This window comes from Schistocerca americana, chromosome 7, assembly GCF_021461395.2.
Source record: "Schistocerca americana isolate TAMUIC-IGC-003095 chromosome 7, iqSchAmer2.1, whole genome shotgun sequence".
In the NCBI taxonomy this organism is placed as follows: domain Eukaryota; kingdom Metazoa; phylum Arthropoda; class Insecta; order Orthoptera; family Acrididae; genus Schistocerca; species Schistocerca americana.
This window is the reverse complement of record NC_060125.1, coordinates 481565296-481572764: the sequence shown is the minus strand read 5'-3', so window position 1 is coordinate 481572764 and position 7469 is coordinate 481565296. Positions and strand designations below refer to the sequence as shown.

At 42.5% G+C, this 7469-nt stretch overlaps 1 non-coding gene across 1 annotated transcript; it reads left to right on the top strand.

Moving 5' to 3' along the window:
• The first annotated feature begins 4322 nt into the window (after positions 1 to 4322).
• On the top strand, positions 4323 to 4406 carry Trnas-gga. Its single transcript is given in 2 exon segments — positions 4323 to 4362; positions 4372 to 4406. It is a non-coding gene; the product is annotated as a tRNA-Ser (tRNA).
• Positions 4407 to 7469: the final 3063 nt, after the last annotated feature.

Genomic DNA, 7469 nt, shown 5'->3' with positions numbered 1-7469 from the left:
CAGTCCTGACAATACTCTACCATCTCGGGAGCAAGATGTATCAGACAGGCGAAATTCCCTCAGACATCAAGAATAATAAAATAATTCCAATCCCGAAGAAAGCAGGCGTTTACAGATGCGAAAATTACCGAAATATCACTTTAATAAGTCACAGCTGCAAAATACTAACGCGAATTCATTACAGACGAATGGAAAAACTTGTAGAAGCCGACCTCGGGGAAGATCAGTTTGGATTCCGTAGAAATATTGGAACACGTGAGGCAATACTGACCCTACCATTTATCTTAGGAGAAAGATTAAGGAAAAGCAAACCTACGTTTATAGCGTTTGTAGACTTAGAGAAAACTTTTGACAATGTTGACTGGAATACTCTCTTTCAAATTCTAAAGGTGGCAAGTGTAAAATACAGGGAGCGAAAGGCTATTTACAATCTGTACAGAAACTAGATGGCAATTATAAGAGTCGAGGCACATGAAAGGGAAGCAGTTGTTGGGAAGGGAGTGAGACGGGGTGTAGCCTCTCCCCGATGCCATTCAATCTGTATATTGAGCAAGCAGTAAAGGAAACGAAAGAAAAGTTCGGAGTAGGTATTAAAATCCACGGAGAAGAAATAAAAACTTTGAGGTTCGCCGACGACATTGTAATTCTGTCAGAGACAGCAAAGGACTTGTGAGAGCAGTTGAACGGAATGGACAGTGTCTTGAAAGGAAGGTATTAGATGAACATCAACAAAAGCAAAACGAGGATAATGGAATGTAGTCGAATTAAGTCGGGTGATGCTGTGGGAATTAGGAAATGAGACACTTAAAGTAGTAAAGGAGTTATGCTATTTGGGGAGCAAAATAACTGATGATGGTCGAAGTAGAGAGGGTATAAAATGTAATGGCAATGGCAAGGAAAGCGTTTCTGAAGAAGAGAAATTTGTTAACATCGAATATTGATTTAAGTGTCAGGAAGTCGTTTCTGAAAGTATTTGTATGGAGTGTAGCCATGTATGGAAGTGAAACATGGACGATAAATAGTTTAGACAAGAAGAGAATAGAAGCTTTCGAAATGTGGTGCTACACAAGAATGCTGAAGATTAGATGAGTAGATCACATAACAAATGAGGAGGTATTGAATAGAATTGGGGAGAAGAGGAGTTTGTGGCACAACTTCACTAGAAGAAGGGATCGGTTGGTAGGACATGTTCTGAGGCATCCAGGGATCACCCATTTAGGACTGGAGGGCAGCGTGGATGGTAAAAATCGTAGAGGGAGACCACGAGATGAATACACTAAGCAGATTTAGAAGGATGTAGGCTGCAGTAGATACTGGGAGATGAAGAGGCTTGCACAGGGTAGAGTAGCATGGAGAGCTGCATCAAACGAGTCTCAGGACTGAATACCACAACAAAAACATGTTTATTTAGTAACTTTGAAACACTTCAGATGCTTAAGCAGAAGTGTACACAATATTTTAAGAAATTAAATCTCTTGGGTAATGTATAAGACGTACTTATGTAATTTGACTTCTCTGTCTGACACCAGAAACTGTAAAATGGGTGTAGTATTGTGGATTTATTAGCTATGAGACGTATGTGACAGTCGTCAGTAAGTGTCAGGAAGAAATCTACGAAGATGGACGAAGTAAATCGTGTATCTGAGGAAACATTAATTAATGACACCTGAAATTTCAGTCAGAACCTGTGGACCTGAAGAACCTGAATGGCTGTTTACTACAATGAATATTGCACTTCATCTACAAATGGTATATAAAAACTATTGTGGATTTGCCGGATCATAATGTATGAAAGTATTTCAATGAAATGGGAATAAGGGTTATAATTTGCTTTGTTAAGCTGGAAAAAGAGCCCAAACATAATTTCGAAATCTCACCTTGGGTCAAATAGGATTTTGCTTCGCTAATGGAATTCAAAGAATACGAGAGAAGGGAACAGAAGTAAAGGAATTTTCGAGGTCATAAAACTCCAAGATGAAGCTACCGAAGGACCAGTGCATTACTGAAGAGCAGACTTACTGCGTTTCTAAAAGTATTTTCAAATACAACTTATGGGTACTATTAGACATATTCACGTGTAAGAAATCGCACTGAACCAATAAAGTTTTCTTTGCAATCTTTCCGATAAACTGAACACACTGGTTTTGCTACACATTCCGACTGTTAACTAACGATTAAAATATAGTGGTGTTATTTGTAGCAGTGAAATAACGTAAAATTCCTATACGTTCTTTACATTCACATTATCATAATCGGAATTGCCAAAACAAACACTACCAGGAAGGCAGCAGCAGCTGCTGCATAAAAAGGGGAACGCCTTAGGCATCCCATTAAATTGTAGGATATCACTTGAACCGATGGTTTTCGTCATACGAGGGATACATTAAAAGACACTCAAAGTTTGAACAGCTTAAGTGCAATAAATTATAACGGCAATCAAAAACCGCAGTAACGAGCAAGTTACCATACGTGTGGGAGGTAGGCCCTGGAATATCATTGAATTTCCTAATTTTAGTTCAGCCGATGACATCCGTCGTATTCAACGACGGTTAATTAAATACGAAAGGTAAAATCTTGAATGACATTCAGTAAAATTTACGAACTGGGAGCGCTCAGCTACTAAAGAGAATTTTACTGTCTCCATAGCACGTAGACTGTGGAACGACGGGGAACGGCTATAACTCTCACGCTGAAATGATATGAAACCATATTTTACTCTGTTGATGCCATCCCAAGCCCCTAGTCTCTGGCTAAGTATGTAGGAAGGAGCATCTGAAATACTGGGGCCATATAAAGCGAAATTTTAAGCATTTTTCACAGTTCCAGCCATTTTACAATCTATACTCCCGGCAAAGCGATACCCCTTGTCTTTTTCTGGCTAGGTCTGTTGTTTGAGAGGGCAGAAGGGAGCTATATATAGAGCGCATACCGAGGAAGAAAGGTCTCTTTGTAGTAACTGATAGTCCAAAAGGAAGTAGAACAGGCAAATGGTGGTTTGCAGTAGTTATTTAATTTTCAGATAAGTTTTCTGTTGATACAGAGGAAACTTCGATGGGTAATTTCTGGAACCACGAGTAATCATTCTAAGTGTTCTGATGTATATATACATTTGATAAAAATGTTGTGAAGTACACTTGGAGGACCTTGCAACCCGTCCGGACTCTAGCATTTTCATAAAAAAAGATTGACGTCAGTACAAATTCCACTGTCGTGCACAGCTGTATATGTTTCTAAGAAATAATTGTGATGCGTCTAGATAGTAGAATATTACAGCATAGGTAATTTGTAATCAGTGATTGTTATGGCAGAATCTTAATTATGTTCTCACAAGTTCCACTGATCATATTCCCGACAGTAGCAATAATACAGAATGTGACGATGATGCAACACTTATTAAAATAGAATATTTATATTGTTACAGGCTAGCTATTTAAGGATCGGTAAATCAAAAGTTATTTTTCATTTACGTGCTATATATGGCGTATATGGAACAATACCGTTCCTTTGAAACTACTATTCCGATCCATCAGACATTTTTCCGTGGATATGTCAAGAATTTGTAGCTATTATTTTAAATCTTTTTGTGTGTGAGTAGTATTCTGTAGAAGGTAGTGTGCGGTATATCATTTTTATTTCTTGCATTACAGTTTGACAATGTTTAGAACCATGAACCGGGACTGGTCACTACAAATTTCTCCATACTATGAAATATTCACTGTGAGGCTGTGATTAATATTCCCAACTTTTAAACAAATGCGTGCAAGATAATTTAATGAATACATTTATCCTCAATGTAACATTAATTCATAATATTCTCCAACACAACATAAAGAGTTTTGATCTATTGACTTCAGTATTCCTAATATCGGATATAATTTTTATGGGAAAATAAGCTGAAGTCTGTCATACTATTTCTCCATCTGTAGTTGTTATCAGTGTATATTAGCACATATAATGTACTGCAATACACAAAATATCGAAGCAGCTTTAGAGGAGACGGCTGGACAGTGGCGTTAACGCCCTTTTGACGTTTTAGATTGATCAAGTTTCTTTGACGCATCGCCAAAATTAATTGATCAAGTTTTTTACAAGCATCGGAAATATTTGGGGCTATAATTTACGGTTTATGAAATACCTGCATCAGGTGTACGCGAAAATAAATGTAAATAAGAAACGAGTGGCTTATCAACCTAATTATCAGAATAGTTTTTACGTCAGTTAATGGTTCTCCATTACATCAACAAAACAATGAGTAGTCCGAAGAGTGGCGTGTTCAGATACTGAAAATAACATTTTTATGTTTTATTAAAAAGAGCGGGCCGGCCTGAGTGGCCGAGTGGTTCTAGGCGCTACAGTCTGGAACCACGTGACCGCTAGGGTCGCAGGTTCGAATCCTGCCTCGGGCATGGGTGTGTGTGATGCCCTTAGGTTGGTTAGGTTTAAGTAGTTCTACGTTCTGTGAGTCATAAAAAGAGCAGCCTGAGCGTATTTATTATAAAGTACGTGCAAGTGGCTAGTGTTTAGTGTTTAAGGGCTTTATCGCGTCCTAAGGCATTCGCTCACGCGTATACGTATTTTGTGTAACATTGCGAATAGTCCTAAACAGTCTGCTATTTTCACGTGATACACTGGTTGAAAGGCTCATTGCCTAGGTTCGAATATCCCCTTCAGGCAACTTTCATGTCGATACCACCGATTGACTTCTTATCGTAAATACTGAAAGAAAATAAAGTGTCTGTAGAACCATAGATTTAGTTACTGCTACGTTACTTTTCGAAATGGCTCTGAAATGGGACTGCACTGAGGGGACGATAAAATATTTATGTTATCAATCCATTACTTTTGGTTCCCGATGGTGAGGATTATCGCATTAAAATACACTCCTGGAAATTGAAGTAAGAACACCGTGAATTCATTGTCCCAGGAAGGGGAAACTTTATTGACACATTCCTGGGGTCAGATACATCACATGATCACACTGACAGAACCACAGGCACATAGACACAGGCAACAGAGCATGCACAATGTCGGCACTAGTACAGTGTATATCCACCTTTCGCAGCAATGCAGGCTGCTATTCTCCCATGGAGACGATCGTAGAGACGCTGGATGTAGTCCTGTGGAACGGCTTGCCAAGCCATATCCACCTGGCGCCTCAGTTGGACCAGCGTTCGTGCTGGACGTGCAGACCGCGTGAGACGACGCTTCATCCAGTCCCAAACATGCTCAATGGGGGACAGATCCGGAGATCTTGCTGGCCAGGGTAGTTGACTTACACCTTCTAGAGCACGTTGGGTGGCACGGGATACATGCGGACGTGCATTGTCCTGTTGGAACAGCAAGTTCCCTTGCCGGTCTAGGAATGGTAGAACGATGGGTTCAATGAAGGTTTGGATGTACCGTGCACTATTCAGTGTCCCCTCGACGATCACCAGTGGTGTACGGCCAGTGTAGGAGATCGCTCCCCACACCTTGATGCCGGCTGTTGGCCCTGTGTGCCTCGGTCGTATGCAGTCCTGATTGTGGCGCTCACCTGCACGGCGCCAAACACCCATACGACCATCATTGGCACCAAGGCAGAAGCGACTCTCATCGCTGAAGACGACACGTCTCCATTCGTCCCTCCGTTCACGCCTGTCGCGACACCACTGGAGGCGGGCTGCACGATGTTGGGGCGTGAGCGGAAGACGGCCTAACGGTGTGCAGGACCGTAGCCCAGCTTCATGGAGACGGTTGCGAATGGTCCTCGCCGATACCCCAGGAGCAACAGTGTCCCTAATTTGCTGGGAAGTGGCGGTGCAGTCCCCTACGGCACTGCGTAGGATCCTACGGTCTTGGCGTGCATCCGTGCGTCGCTGCGGTCCGGTCCCTGGTCGACGGGCACGTGCACCTTCCGCCGACCACTGGCGACAACATCGATGTACTGTGGAGACCTCACGCCCCACGTGTTGAGCAATTCGGCGGTACGTCCACCCGGCCTCCCGCATGCCCACTATACGCCCTCGCTCAAAGTCCGTCAACTGCACATACGGTTCACGTCCACGCTGTCGCGGCATGTTACCAGTGTTAAAGACTGCGATGGAGTTCCGTATGCCACGGCAAACTGGCTGACACTGACGGCGGCGGTGCACAAATGCTGCGCAGCTAGCGCCATTCGACGGCCAACACCGCGGTTCCTGGTGTGTCCGCTGTGCCGTGCGTGTGATCATTGCTTGTACAGCCCTCTCGCAGTGTCCGGAGCAAGTATGGTGGGTCTGACACACCGGTGTCAATGTGTTCTTTTTTCCATTTCCAGGAGTGTATTTAACTCGATGAAATAATCACGTACACAACGCTGTCATTTCCACAGACCGAACAAAATTTCGATACAAAAAGAAGTTTACGAAAATTAGACTTATGTTTAGCATAAGATCTGCACGGGTTCTAAGTCTAGATGTACAAAAAGTACTTGGTGGCGTCAAATTTGAATACAGTTCTAAACTTTCCCATTATTTTATCCCAGCTTCCCGCAGCAAGTAAACAGAGAACTTTTTACGTAATAAATCGGTCTCAGAAGGCTAGGTAGTCTTATCAGCCCTTCACCATTATGGTGAATGTTCCAAGTTTGATGTGGCCGGTCTCTCAGGCCAGAACCATAAACAGCTGAATAACCGTAATATTTATTAGTATTACAATTAAGAATTAGAATGTAGCTGCTTTTCAGACATTTTTCTTTATCTTTGGGACTGTTTATGCGGACAACGTACCCGCAATGGTAACACTAGTTCCCACTATTCACCGAACTTAAGCGATGTCGGGCTTGGTTAGCACTTGGATGGTGACTGTCCGGTCTGCCGAGCTCTGTTGGAAGGGGGGGGGGGGTGCACTCAGCCCTTGTGAGGCCAGCTGAGGAGCTACTTGAGGGGGCAGCAGCAGCTTCGGTCACGAAAACTGACACCGATCGGTAGAACGGTGTTCTGACCACGTGCCCCTCCATATCCGCATCCAGTGACGCCTGTGGGCTGAGAATGACACGGCGGTCGGTCGGCACGTTGTACGTTCAAGGCCTATTCGGACGGAGGTTAGCTTTTAGGGTATGTTTATTGGAAAACATGGTAGTAAATAAACATCAAACTAATATTATGCAACTCTTTTGTCAAATATTTAATTGGTACCACAAGCGATCACGTAACCTAGAATCTAAAGACATTCAAACAATTCCTTTACACATTTACACTCAACGTACGTTAGTCTGTGTAAGAAATTTTAGAAAATTACGACTTTATAAAAGCACACAAATCCTTAGCAAACGGCAATGTTATTGAACTATACACACCTTTTAACTAATAGCCAACTACGTTTTAGAACTGCGAGGTCAATGAGGTCCGACGTAGAGAACGAATAATGCCGTCGTCACTATACAGGGCAATTCAAGTGCCCCTATCGATGTTGTCTGATGCAACCCGAATGTTACACCTGGCCTTCAAAAA